This window comes from Dermacentor andersoni, chromosome 6 (assembly GCF_023375885.2).
Source record: "Dermacentor andersoni chromosome 6, qqDerAnde1_hic_scaffold, whole genome shotgun sequence".
Lineage (NCBI taxonomy): Eukaryota > Metazoa > Arthropoda > Arachnida > Ixodida > Ixodidae > Dermacentor > Dermacentor andersoni.
The window spans coordinates 140,189,000-140,204,201 of NC_092819.1; the positions used below are offsets into that span (position 1 = coordinate 140,189,000).

Sequence of the window (15,202 nt, forward strand, 5' to 3'; positions counted from 1 at the left end):
CCTATTGGGTACAGATATTTAGTATTGAATTCTAGGTGCCAAATTAACACAAAGAAGTTGCGCTTTTCAACTCAGGATCATATCACACATCACAGCGTCATCCTATATTGCACGAGTATTAATAACAAAATTTCTGTTGCTGGTGAAAAAAAAAAGGGCAGACCGATCAACCTGTAACCTGTATCTATGAGAAAAATGTGCTTCAAGTCCGCGATTGTCTATAAAAAAAGGTACTACCTTGGTATTCAGTGTCAGTAACACTCATAAGTTATGCATCCTTTTGTGTGAAATAATTTGTCTTAGAAGCCATTCATTGTAAGGGATCAGTAAACATCTCATAGCTTAAGTAGTGCATATGTGTATGAGTTGGGCAAAGGTATTGGTTTGTAAAGAGCAAAGCCATTAAGATATAAAATATTGGCAAGCTTAGTTTAACAATAAGCTGACGAATATACAAAACCTAATGTAGCAGCAGATGTTCTCCAAGATAAGCTTGTGACCAGCTTTTTTGTGTTCTGTGTGATCACTGTAGTGTCAAATTTTTCATTTTTATTTCAGGACTGCGGCTGCGGTCGTTTCATTGCCAACTGTGAGGATGAAGCATCTTCATGGCCGGAGATCGGGCGCCTCCCATCAGTTTCCCTTTTCAGCAATAGAGGCCTTGGTATGCTCTTACCTAGAGTTTGCTTTTTTACCCTGTATGTTTTGAGCGCAATGGCTAGTTTAGCGGCATTACTTAGAGTGATTGGTGTGACACCTGTTCCATAGGAGGTATGCAGGTTATCCCACGTAACTCTAGCAAACTTTTAAAAATATGAATATGCCATCTAGCTGCACAGAACCTATGTAATGTTGTTTCCTGTCTCTTGGAAATACTTGGATTTGCTGCATTTTGCCTAATTACCTAATTAGTCTTAATCAATTAATCAACTTCTCAAATGTAATTAGATAAAAAGTCTCAATTATAAAATTGTAGAGCAACGTGAAAATTTCCCAGTACAGCTATCTGTGGCTCAATATGTGCTACATAATGTGTTTTTAGAGCATGAAAGAAGCCTGAGAATCTCGCAAAGTGCCTTGAGTATGTTTCTGTGTGACAGTGCCTGTGTTGTGTTCTTCCTTCAGTCCTCGTCTTTTGCGCTGTACTAACAGTCGACCTCGAGTGGCCATTCCCGTGGCAGTCTTGCATGTATTGAGTGCTTTCCCTGTATAGGCATGTGTGTTTCCAGTAAGCAAAAAATACTGAAGGAGCCCAACGTGATGTATTTCAGGACAAGTGTATGGTGTAAATTACTATGTGACAATAAAATAAACTGAAACAAGACTTCACAGTAGAGGTATGCAGGTGTGTGCATCAGCATAATGACGAAAACCTCATGCAAGTTTAGAAAAATATTCATTAAGTTAGTTTCTGTCATTCTTCTCTGTCACATTATTATTGCAAAAATGTGCTCTCTAGTATTGCACGATTAAAAACACAGTTCAAACACATCATTTGCTGGAACCTTGACATTCATAGCAACATAGAGAGGAATGGTTAAAAATTTGCTTTGCTTCTCTGACCTTCATTTTAGGTCTTTCTCATGTTTGCTAAGCTTCTTAAGCTATCATAGACCCCTTCCAGGGTTTACAGGCAGCTTGAGCACATTGTGCCAGATTGTGGAGAAGCTGCAGAGGTCGCAGTGTGTATAATGGTGTGCGGTAAATGCAAGTTTATTGCAAGATGCATTATGCTCAGTACCAATTATATTAAGTTATAATTTTAGCAAAAATCTCTGTTTTCCAGATATATATCAATGTGTCTCCAAAGAACTGCACTTTTTAAAAGAGTTGCTCATTCTCTGTCTACTGTTCGGTGTTGTTAAATGCATGTATGTTGGACAGCATAGTGCTTGGCCTTCAGCTGAAGGTAGTAGTGTAGGTAGTAGGTAGTAGTGTAGAAAGTGGTGGCAGTAGTAGCTTTATGCATGTGCATAAAGCTGCAGTAAGCCAAATGTGAAAAGATAAGGGCTAATACGATACAGCCATGTAGCAAAATTTACACAAGCAAACTGTTTGATGCAATCCCTAGGAAACTAAGCAAAAATATAAGAATGTGCTTATATGATAAACAGTACCTATGTTTCAGGCGCATGGCCTTCTACCGCCATATTCCATAACAGTTCATTATTTAACACTTTAAAACTACTTGCCCTGTTTATGTCTAACTGCTCTAAATTCGAAAATTTTCATTGATTGCACTATGAAGGTTTTGGCCGTGGCTTAAGTTACTGCCAGAATTAAATTTATAGTTGTGGCCGTCCTATGTGTGATAACAAAAAGCCATTTTGGAACCAGGTGACTGTTATGCAGTATGCTAAGTGTGCGTATTAGAACAACCACTTATATTTTCATTGTAACCATGTATAAAGTATGTATGTACACATCTCGAAGCCATAGACTGTGTACTGTTAATTGGAGGTGTTATTGTGTGGAGTAGGTTTTTTTGTAAGCATTGTCTAGAATTTGCACTTCATTAAGGTGTAGTGAAGCCAAGCGAAAAATATTGACAAAATGGCTAACGTACATTCTTAAGAGTATTAAGCGCACTTAGATGACTTTACAGCATGTAGTAAAACAAGAATGGGAACTGAAGTGCTTAATTTTTGTTCATTATTACCATATGGCACCAACATGCAATGAAGACAAAAGAGGAAGAGAAGTGAAGTGCACTAAAGGGCAACTCGCTCCTGATGGGAGCTGCATTCACATCTACATGATGCATGCAATCTTTGAGTTATAGCAGCAGCTAACCACCTGTTCACATTGTTGCACATTTGTATTGTTTATGTACTAAGTCTGGCCCTGGAAGTGTTAAGCAGTGCCACTTGTGGCATTGGTGCTGCATGCAAGACATCCTTCTAACCACAGGTGTTATGTATTATGTAAACCTAAGTTCTTTTAAATTCATGTAACCCACAAAAGTTCCATTTGAAAGGATGTGCCATATTTGCCACCATTGCCATGAGTAGCATTGGCTGACAGTCACAGGGCGAGACGTTAACCTTGCTCAGCTATTATGCAAAACTATTTTACATACAAATGTGGTAATTAGTATACATGCCGAAAGCCTCACAGAATAAAATTTTTTATTCGCATCTTACAACGATTGTTATTTTGCTTTAACTCAGGAGGCCTTTCTACCTGCGTTGCATCCTGTGGCTGGACCACTCCCACGATCTCGGCAGAATCGTTACACAGGTGTGTTCTTTTGTGATTCTCAGTACTGATATTTTCTAGTTTACGTTCAATGTAAATGCACAGATCAAATGAAAAACAGGTTAAAAGATGAGCTCACAGGCACTGTATCCAAATGTTTGTTAGGAAGGAAAATCTTTTTTACAAGTTGTCGTTATAGCAACACAAGAGAGTGTGCACATCACACCACCAGTACCTAGCAAGCAACAGCATTATACCGTAGAAGAAGCCAAAACATCAGGCGAAAACCTGTACTAAACTAGGGACTGTATTAAGACCTTTTCGAGGCTTAAACTATTTCTTGGGTTACTCTGTCTAATTGCTTGAACTGAACTGACGTGTCCTGCAAAACAATTTGCATTCGCATTTGATACAATCTGCAGCAAAATATGAACAAAGGGCTGCAATACTCTAAGGGCCTACTATTGAAGTTGCAACCAGTCTTCCCAGTGTACTGCAGCCTCAGGAACATGAAATGTGGTACACTGTACCACATGCACACACAACAAATTTTAATCCATGGGCATCTGTACACTGTGCTTGTGCAGGACTGCGCAACTGGCTGTTTATTCGTGACTGAAACAGCTACGTACATCAAGACTGTATTGGGAAGCCACCATCTTTTTCAGTCAGTGTAACAGTCCATAAACATATGAATTTCCATGAGCATTTTGTCTGCCACACTTTTCTTTGTCGTTTTTTTTGCACTCCAGCTTTGATGGCTGCAAGGCACTTCAGGCTGGCTGAAGAGACAGTGGTAGCCTAGTAGGTGGCCTCACAAAGTTGTTATTTTGATTTTTAAGAGCCGACTTGCTTTGGACAATGCTGAATAACACATCAAAAGGCACGGGATTATTGACAAGGTTAGAATGACTTTGAAAGAAGTTTAAGGCTTCTTTTAAACTCTGATCTGTCTGCTGAGACCAAATCATGTCAGCTTTTAATGAAGCAATGTTCAGGTTGGAAAGCTGCAAGGCTGTGTGGGTACTCAAACACCATCATTGCTTCATATAGCTGAAGTTGCTGTGACATCAAGGCAGAAGCAAATGACATGGCAAAGGAAAGGTTGGTCGACAAAGGACTCATTGGCAATTATGTAGGTTCAAGGGCTATTGCACTGAGTAAGAAAATGTGTTCCTGATACAGCGTGAACAGTGTTAATGCTGAAGAACAAACTGGCACCATCTCCCCAGTCCTACACAAGCACGTGCATAGAAAGGGATGCCTGTTGGCCTTGAGGGCCACCACTGGAGGGATCACCTGCTATCGCTATGACATAGAATGTGACATCAGATGACTATAGTTCACACCTTTGCTGCAGCTCGCTGGCTGGGCAATTGAAGCCTTGATTGTAAGGATGAAAAGTTTCAATCACAAGGTGGCAATTTAGTTGCCAACTCTTACAGCATGGTTCACTACTCAGTGCTGCAGTGCTGGACGTATTTGACCAAGCCTGGTGCGAGTTCTCATGAGTACCCATGTTCAAGCTGCCGCTAGATACTTAGTTGATAAAGTCACTGAAAATGAAATTTGGTCATCGAAAGAGTCATGAAAACGATGCACACAAGGCTTGTAGCGTGCTTACTTGGTATGACCTCAGTCAAGACACCCTGTGTAGAGATGCTGGCAAAAGTGCAGCAGAAGTGTGGATTGAGGAGACAAAAATATAAGCTGTTCAAGTTCCACATATAACAAACTGATAATAAATCGCCGTTCAGCAAGAACTCCGGCAAAAGGGGCAAGCCGCACTCCCCACAACGAATGCTATAAAAACAGTACTGTTATTGCAGCAAAATTGCCTATAGCTCTTTTGATAGCTTGATAGCTGGTAGCTACTTCATGGTAGCACTTGATAGCTGGTATCACAATGTTTTCTATGCCATGGAAATATTCCAGCACGTGGGGGCCACAATTCTCCTAGAGGCCAATACAGACACAGGTTGCCAGCAAGCATGGACTAAAGATTTTTCCGTTTGCATTGATGTAGTCTACCACATTTTGTTTTCTTGGGTGCACAGTCACACTGGGGTAACAATTTTCTGCCTGAATATTCATCGCAGGGAGCACTGCAGCCAGCTAAAGCGAGTTTTTTGTTCACACCTTGTCACAGATGCGGCAAGATGTAGACTTGACCCATTTTTCTAGGCACATTTGTTGGGTTCAAGAAAGAACACAGAGTAGCCTAAGAACTTTATTCCTTCTAGATTTAAGGCATGGGGCCAGGTATTAACCATTGTTTTAAGAATTTTCCCAAACCGGGAAAGATTCTTTCTTGAAAGTCTTCTCATATCAGCTTGATACAGTCCCTGGCTTAGTGTGGGTGCATGTGCTGTGGCTTTGTTTTAGTCTGTTTAAAAGGTCGTTTTCCTTTTGAGTGTTCCAGTCGCAAAGAAATCACAAATATATTTTGATTTCAGGAACCCTTGTGACATTACATAATTCCTTTACATGTTGCAACCAAGCTTATTTTTTAAACACATGCCTTTCTTTCAGCATGAAAAAAACATCTTAGATGAAACAAGGCAAAAATGGCTGCTTATGCATTTGTACGATATTCCAACTGAGAGGGGTGAAAAGTAATAAAATGTTCTACTTTCATAATTTTTCTACCATGTGTACAACATTTCTTAATAGGCATGAAGCAAATTCAGTTTTATCACTAGCCTATTACAGAAACAAAAAATGACAAACTGAGCTTTTAAGGGGGCCCTCAGAAGGGCCCAGTCCGTGCGTCTTCTTTTCTAGCGCCATGGCTGTGAGCGCAGCTGAGCACATCTGCAGCCTGCACACCCTGTTCTAGAGGTGATCTGCTGCGTGTGGAAAGACTAGACGTGCTGATATGGCGTGGTATTATGTGCACAGTCTTCCCCCATGTTTAGTACACGGGGTTGCATAATCTGTAGTTTCAGAGATGCATTGAAGTTTGATACAGACAAAGCATTCACCTCCACTGCCAGCACTTTTCATGATGGTGTCGTTCCACTGTGTGTGGCAGTATCAAAGAGGACAGGGTGGATGCGAAAGCAAGGCTGGGTTTGCTTCATGCTACCTATGTGAAGGTATCGTTAACACACCGTGAAACCGTATCTTTGGTCGCTGACTCTCAAATTCAAAATTTTTTTCTCATTCAGATTTGTGTTTTCTGACTGCGGCCCTTTCCGTAGGAAAACAATCCATTTGCAAATGTACTTATTTGACTAAACGGTCGAATCTGAGTACAACAAACCAAATTGCTGATTTTAGTGCATTCGTTATGTTGGGGTTCCTTTGTATATGACTCCAGAAAAAGCCGACCATTGTCTGCTCACACTCCGCCGCGCCCGCCCATGTAGGAATAAACTTAATTTTGGTTGGCCACGATGCTTATCGGTGTAGTAGCTGTCGTGTGTCCACCCATACACATTTTGTTGGCTTCCCGAAAACCTCAAAGAACAGCGGTATTTTGCTTATGTGCATTCACTAATCAAATAAGTACATGTTTGCTAGAATCCCCATAATATTGAGTCAGCTGGTCTGCTTGAAAATGTTCAAAATATGGCAGTTAGATTTGTAATAGGAAGTCATACTAAAAGGCTTTGTATTACTGAGAGTAAGGGTAAGCTGCAATGGCAGGATTTAAAAGACTGGGAAATCTCTTCAGTTAAGATTATTTCAAGCATATACTGTTCCAAACATGTAGAGATAGAGAAATTCATATCAGGCTATCATCATACCTCACAAGAAAGAGATTACACTAAAAAGGTTTATTAATTTCCTTTACTTATAGGTGATGCCTCACATTGTTTTTTCCTTGGACCAAAGGGACTGCAAGGTTTTTCAGCCTGCAATTGTTTGCATAGTTTTCAAAGATAATTCCCTCCCTGCTTTGTGTGCTTGATTTGAATGTAAGTTACATTACACAGAATGTATACCCCCCCTGCAATGCCAGTACAGGCGAAGCAGGTACTAAATGAATAACCACGAAAGGATTTTGGAGCGAGCAAAAATGGCATGTGCAATAGATATGCGTAGATGTCCCGTTGGTGTTGCTGTCAAACAAGAAATTGGGATATCGAGGAACTGAGCAAAGTAACTACATGTGTGCTTGCCAAACTATAGCTGTCATTTACACCTTGATTGTGATATAGCTACCAAAAGAAGTTTTTTTGTCTTGTTCTTTTTCTGTTAAAATGTACTTTTTTCTTTGTCTACTTTCGTTTGGGTTTTTGTAGCTATATCGTGCACATGTGACCAATAATGCCGTGTGGAAGTTAGTGGTTGTTGGTATTTCTCACTGCCGGTCGTTTGTTCAATGTGTGTACTAAAGTCAATAGAGCACCAACCAGTATAAACTAGTGTGTTGAATTTGTTTTCTTGTTTTAGTACAAATGATCTGACTGGTTATGTGCCCAAATAAACAATTAGATTATGAAAACAAAGTTCATCAGAACATGTCATGCATTTTACTTATAATTACCCTATTTCGACTGCAGAACCCACATATTAAGGCATGTAGATTTAAGTGGAACAAGTCTTTTTGCAATCCTTAGTTCTGAATAGGTGAGAGCAGTGCTAAGGGCACAAAGTGAGTCCACATAGATAAATGGCATGGTGCACTGTGCACTGACTAATAATTGATGTGTTTTTGCAAGACAAGCAAATAAATATCCAGTAATGTCTTGTCAGAGGCACGAAAGCACATAAAGAGGCAGGGGGTGGTCAGATACAAATGTGCTGTGGTTTCAGGTTTGTTAACAAGCATACCACTTTTCTGTAACTTCAGAGAACAGGTGCTGCGCTGACACATTAATCTTTTTTTTTCTTGTTGGTATTTTGTGGGATTTGATTAGTTTCTGGGTTAATGGTTGCTGCTTTCGCTAACATGTTGCACTCATGAAATTTGGGCTGTCATCGGCACTGTTTACAGTGTATGTACTCTTATGGTCACATTATAGTGGTGCTTAATCGTGAAGGCTCTCATTCAAATATAAGCTTGTCTGGTCTACATATGCTTTCCTTCATGCCAAAGGAATAAGATATACTATGTTTATGTCAGAAGGAAAGAAATTGAGACTGGTGTCTATTATTGCACATAAATCTATGCTTAGTTGCGTTAACATTTTTGCATAATTTCAACAACTTATTTAGTGCATTTCTGTAACATTCACACTCTTTCTTATCCACTTAGGTGTAAGGAATAAAGGCAAAAAAGTAAAGCATTGCAGTGGATTTAACTTAATGCTCTTGATTCTTGTTACCTTCTTGATAGCTTTTCTATTTGGAAGAGCATATGTACAAAAGCATGTTTTGACCAAATAGGCTGCTGTTTGGGAGGCTTTGCAACCACCACTATAACGTGACAAAAGCAGTGTGTGGCCATTTGGTTATATAAATTCTGGTGTAATGACACCACAAAAAGTAAACAAAGATATGTACGCACATGACACAAGCACCGGATCTCACTTCAAGCTTTAAAATAAGGAAACAGGCAATATTTAATAACAGGTGGAGACATGATGTGATGATATCTGTTAAAAGAAAGTCTTTATGCAGTGCAACTAATGGATCACTGATACATTCGTCATACTTTTTAAATGTTGCAAGCCACAATTACCTTGCATGTTGTCAGGTCGTAATACCTGGCTACAACGCAAGTTTTGTGGAACACAGGACCGCAGTCACATTCTTTGCAGTATTTAACATTGTGTGATGGAGGATTGTTTCACACGGATGACTCATACTCCCTCAATTTCCCTGATTTCGCATTAATAGAGCATCCCATCTGTCCAATGTAGGCACGGCCTTATGATGGCAGCAGACTACACAACGCTTGCGGCCTAGCTCACTAGATGCATATTGTGCTTCAACCACAACCAACCTTTTCCTTTTTTTGGCTTCTGCCTTTTATTACAGCACAAAACTCTCCTAACAAGGGCCTGAGAAAACAATGATTTGCGCAACTAAGTTAGGCATGAATATGGAATATAATGAATGAGATGAAGTAAAAAAGTGGTTGCAGTTGTTTCGTATGCATTTGTAATTTTCATGGGTAATTGTGTAGCTGGTCTCTACGGGCAAAATTTTTTTTTCTGTATGAAACATGTGATGAGAGATTTGCTCTGATAAGAAAAAAAGACAAGCCAGAAAAACAAATTAATTTGTTGCGTGCAGCACAATTTGCAGGCGGTGCACTGTGCAACGGAGGTTATGTACAGTCAGCCATTCCCATCCAGTCATGCTTGCATGGCATACACACATTGTATTAATTTGAGATTGCGGCTAATGAAGTTTGTGTGGAATAACTCTCATTCGCACATAGTGATGCACTGCAAAATAGATTGGTTAGTTCCTGTGTTCATCAAAACTTGTAGCCAAAAATTATGAGCAGATGTACATAAGATAATTAAGCTTTGGCAGATTAGCACGAAAAGGACAAATGCATCAGTCATTCTCAGCTACATTGCACAAAGAATTTGTTTTTGAATTAATGACATCACTTCCTGTCACTATGTGATGTATATGATGTCTGTTTTCTTATTAAAGCGAGAGTTGAGGTTAGGCACTTGTGTCCTGCATGTCTTTGTCTTCGTTTGCTTCTGTGGTGCCATTACACCAGAATAAGTCCATGACAGGAGCTGCCAGTCTATGCAGTTATACTACATTGGGCTCAGTACGCCTGGCGGCCTGAATGTGACGAGTGCGAAGTAGCTGTAAGAACTTCAGAAGGGTAGAATTTTGTGTCGGTGGTGCATATTACAGTATGGTGAAGCGCTATAGATGGAACAGTGTGAGGCGAGACAGATGGGAAAGTGCTACAGACAACTGTGAATGTTTACTGGAAAGTTTCGCTGCAGCGGGACAATGCATGCGTTATCCTGGTGCAGCAAAATTTGCCAATGTTCATAGTTGTCAGTAGTACTTGCCCATCTACATTACACTTCACCGTACACTAGTAGCAGTAACAACATAAACCAACTGACCCGAGCAATAATGAAAGCCCACAGAATTGCCAAATTGTAGGAGAAATGTTTCAGTGTAACACGTGTTTTGTTAACTGACAAGCAAATGGCATACATGTCTGCGAACCGATGATCAGATGCATTTTTCATGCACATACATTATTTTGTACAACTGCTTCCTGCTTTGGTTTTTTATGGCTTTTAGGAAGCATTCCAAAGTACTTAACTGTTTGTCTGTTCTAAAATTGAATCTGTTCTCAGCCAGCACTATGTGGCATTACTGCATAAGCCCTTACTTCGTCAGTGTCCTTCGCACTGTTCCCAACTAAATATGAATAACCAAATAACCATGTTTTTAAATTTTCAGATTATGAAGAAAATACTCTTAATATGTATTTCATTAGAAAAATTTTCTCAATTTTAGGAAGAAGTCTGGCTGGCCCCAAGCCTGGTGCAAAATGAAGAAATGGCACTCCACATCAATTCATGTTTACTTGTCGTCATAACCAGTCTGTTAGCTTAATTTTTGGTTCTTCCTATTGAATTCTCAAGAAAGGTACCAACTCTGTCATTCACTCTGCAAACAAATTTTTGCACTTGGGGATGCAGCCATGCACAAAGCCTTTGAGCTCATTAATATCTTTATTTTTTAAAGAAAGTGCAGCTGCTGCGTGGAGCAATAGGTTGAATAAGACGAGGGTAAATGAAAAGATGGCGAAATTAGTCATCAACAGTTGTCCAACAAAGGAAGTCTCAAGCTGGAGGCAACATCTTTGCAAGAGAACCAAATGGCTCCAGCCTGAGACATTCGTTGTTCAACCTGGCAAGTCTCCTCTAAATATTTCCTCTAGCCTGAGACCTATATCCATTCCACCACCCTTGACCAACAATACACCTATACATTTGGCAACCCATGGAAAGGTAGCAAATTCACATTCAAGGAAAGGGAATGTAGTGTGCACCCTGGAAGGTAGCATGAACAGTATTTTATTTACTTAATGAAATGCAGATTTGCTATCCAATTACTTTATTTTGATCCCCGTTTTATAATTGGACAGCATGGTTCCTCAGAGAGAATAATAATTCGAAGCTCACACAATTTTGCTCCTTTATGTCCGTTAAATCTGTCCTGGTTGCTACACTATCAGCCCTGTCTGCAATTGCGTAGCAGTGTTTTGAGCATGCATCCAAATTCAAAAGAATAGTTAGGCTTCTACCTCAGAATGTTTGCTACTGTGTTGCAGCTCGAATTCTATGTCTAGGTGGTCACTGTGATGCCATGTGCTTTTTAAATAAGACCAATACGCTATTTGAAGGGCAAATAAATGCAATCTCAAATGACCTCAGCTCGGGGAATGATACAATTGGAGGTCAATGTGATAAGGAGGATTTGATTTCTGAAAACAAGGCACTTAAACGGGAGAAAGCATGACTAATTTCGTATAAAGATGCTGCTTTTGGATATGATCAGGGAAGGTACTTGTTCGTGGCTGCATTTGCAACATGTTACATTGCTGGCTTTATATATTGCACTGGGTACAGTGAAATGTTGCTGCTTGCGCAATATTCAACTAAACATGGTAGCCATGCTAATGTGTCCATGCAGAACACAACTCATCCACTATTATGGACTACAGTGGAATCTCGATAAACGAAAATCGCTTTGAAACTGCCGCTTAAATAGGACACCATCCTGATAATTGGTTGGCTCTCTGCAATGTCTCTCAGTAAATATAATGCCTGGTAAATGGAACCAATTTCCCTGGCACCTTGAGGCTCCATTTAAAGAGCACCCACTGTAAAAATATAGGGGGGATCGTGTTTGGAACTTTCGTAAATGTAGTCTTAAACAAAACCGCATTTCAGTGGGAGCGAAATGCAAAAGCACCTGTGTAGTTAGACAGGTGCATGTTAAAGAACCCCAGGTTGTCCAAATTAATTCGGGTTACTCGCTATGGCATGTGTCATAATCAGAAGGTGGGTTCTGGTTCGTAAAATACAATAATTTTTTAAGCTTGCTCAGAAATCCAGCACTAAATTATGTAGCTTGTTTGTGTGATGAGTCCCAATTTCTTAATTTAGTACTTTGACATTTATCATATTTGTGTGCTAGTCCATGCAAAATACCACTGATCGGCCTCATTATACCAGCCACTGTTAATTAGGAATGGCTTAGTCAAGCAACTTAAACTTACAGCACAAACACCTAAGACGAACCACAAAAGGAAGATACAACACACACTGGTGCTAACTTCTTTATTTCTTCGTCGTCGATGCAATATAAACCCTAGGCCACACTACCGCGCAGGCACTCAGATTACATTACAGAGATCTGCCAAATTATTACATACGCAAGCGTAGGAAGTCAAATTCAGATGGATGCAGGGACAAAGATATCTTACTAATGCAATTATCGCCCTGCCTTTCTTGTGGTAAGCCTCTAAGGCAAGCCGCACATGCTCATTCTTGCTTTTGCCAAGAATCGACGTCCCATCAAGTTGTGCCTCACAATTGTTGCAAGAGTTTATATGCGCACCAAGGTGCGCTCCTCTATCTACATTTTTGTTTACTTGTTGTGCATGTTCCCTGAGTCGCTCATTGATGCAATGCCCTATCTAGCCAAGCTATGTCTTAGCACATGAGAGTGAATTGTATAAACCACGCCGACCGCGCACAACACGTATGAAGCATCATGCCGAATTTGGCGTCCTCCTCTGCCCTCTCCGCAGGTGCGGGAGCATAGCTTTAAAAGCTTGTTCGTTGCAGAAAACGCCAAAGGAACACTATGCCTGCAAGCAATTTTCTTGAGTTGATAGATGACCTTATGTGTTTAAGGGACCGTGCAGGGAACATGCACAAAAAGTAAACAAAAATGTAGATAGAAGAGTGCACATTGTTGCGCATATAAACTCTTGCAAAAATTGTGAGGCACGACTTGATGGGACGTCGATTCTTGGCAAAAGCATGAATGAGCTTGCGCGGCTTGCCTTAGAGGCCTACGACATAAAAAGGCAAAATGATAATTGCATCAGTGACATAGCTTTGTCCCTGCACCCATCTGAATTTGAGTTCCTGCGTTTGCATATGTGATAATTTGGGAGATCTCTGTAATGTAATGTGTGCGCCTGTGCAGTTGTGTGGCCTAGGGCATATATATGCATCGACGACGAAGAAATAAAGAAGTTGTCAGTTAGTGCCAGCGTGTGTCGTATCTGCCTTTTGCGGTTCGTCTTAGGTGTTTGCGCTGTAAGTTTTAAGTTCAGAATTATGTGCCAACTAGGCCAAATGAAGTTTTACTCTTAGTCAAGCGAGCTCAATATATAGTCTGTGCAAAAGTGCGGAGTGTCAGTACAAAGTAACAGTTCAAACACATGGCTCTGTAGTTACAGTTCAGTATGAAACGAGATAAGATTTCTTAGCATTTCTTTCATTTACTAATTTCATTGTATTAGGACATGTAGAATACTAGCAACTGGCATGCTTACAATGTACAGTGCTCTTTTTTAAAATCCAGACAATTGTTTTACTGGGGCAGAAATGTGCTTTCTTTTGGGTCCGGAAGTGAACATATTATATTTCTTACATTTGGTGTAAAATAAATTTTCTTCACTGTCAGTGTGTGTCTCGTGCATTTTTCCTTTCAGCAAGTAGCAACTGCTCTCGAAGGCACTGCCGATAAGCTAGGACGACTGTATAAAAGCTTTGCAAAGAGGGGCTCTGTGATCAGCGAAAGGGGAAAAAAATGAAGACGTGCGGTGACGGGTTCATTCGCCATTGGACCACGTGTGCGCGTGACTTGGTCGATTCAGCGGTGGCCCTGTGCCGTCGATTGGACCACGTGTGGCGAGCCCGCGGCGAAATGCTTCGTGGCGGTACGCCGCGCCTATGCAGCAGTAGACGGAACACCGCAGGCCAAGGTGTCGGACGCCGGCGTTCGCTCCGAGCAGGTGCGACGCCTGCTCGGGTGGCAGCTCACGGACGGCCGAGTTCCCTTGAGCCTTGATCGCCGGCGTTCGACATTTCGGCCTGCGGTGTTCCGTCTGGTACTGCGTAAGCGCGTGACCCGCGCCACCATGCATTTCGCTACGAGCTTGCCGCACCTAAACTAAAATGCCTTTAATTCCTTCACAATACTCCCATTGTACCTCCCAGTCAAATAGGGGGGGGGGGGGGGGTGAAGTGGGCGTATACGGTACCCCCGTTGTGTGCCCAATTAATGCCCACGTCAATGGGAGTTTTATCGTACGCCCTTTCAATGGGAGCAAAAAGATGTACAAAAGGGAATGCGCTAGAGGACAAGCAAAAAACGCCCATCTGGGTGTTTTTTTGTTTACAGTGTAGATTTCGCGACTGCAATTTTATTCGTTTACTAGGCATGCGTTTTGAGACTAGTGTACTCAATTTTTTTAGCTTCACAGCTTCGCCTTCTGTCTTTGAAATTTCGTGCTTGCGTTATTTCAAAGACTTTTTTGAGCATTGACGGACTTCGCTTGAAAGGTGATTAGGCTTTTGACATTTGTTGTCGTTATTGCACAATATACAAGTAAATTATGTTGTCTTTGTTCGTAATATTATCACTTTTTTAACGATAGCTTCAGTTGCAAATCTGTGCATGACACGGACAACTAAAATACATTTCGTCTTTTTTTTTTTTAAATGACTAAGCACGTTCTTCAGCGACGTAAGTTACTGCAGTGACAATATGACGCGAATAGGGAACATTTCTTTCAAAATTAAATTATTAAAAAGCGTAGTGGATAGTCTCTTATGAAAGAAGTGAATGGAATGTTATGATCAGACAGTAAATTAAACTGTTTTCTTTCTTCAATCCTCACATTAGAAATTATTTTGGCAACAGAAGTATTAGGTATAGTATCGTGAATTGACTTTAATGCTAAATTTTACAGGCCTAACGACAACGAAGAAAATTTATATTGAATTTTTCGTTTCGTTTCATACCAGTAAATATTTCAATTTCATATTATTACAAAAATACACAGTTTGTGGACCAAAATCTTTGTCTTCGA

At 40.5% G+C, this 15,202-nt stretch overlaps 1 long non-coding RNA gene across 1 annotated transcript; it reads left to right on the forward strand.

The window, feature by feature from the left end:
* The first annotated feature begins 375 nt into the window (after positions 1 to 375).
* LOC140219012 (uncharacterized) lies at positions 376 to 13,790 on the forward strand. Its single transcript, XR_011895290.1, has 3 exons — positions 376 to 664; positions 3,171 to 3,240; positions 10,600 to 13,790. It is a non-coding gene; the product is annotated as an uncharacterized lncRNA (long non-coding RNA).
* The last annotated feature ends 1,412 nt before the right edge of the window (positions 13,791 to 15,202 follow it).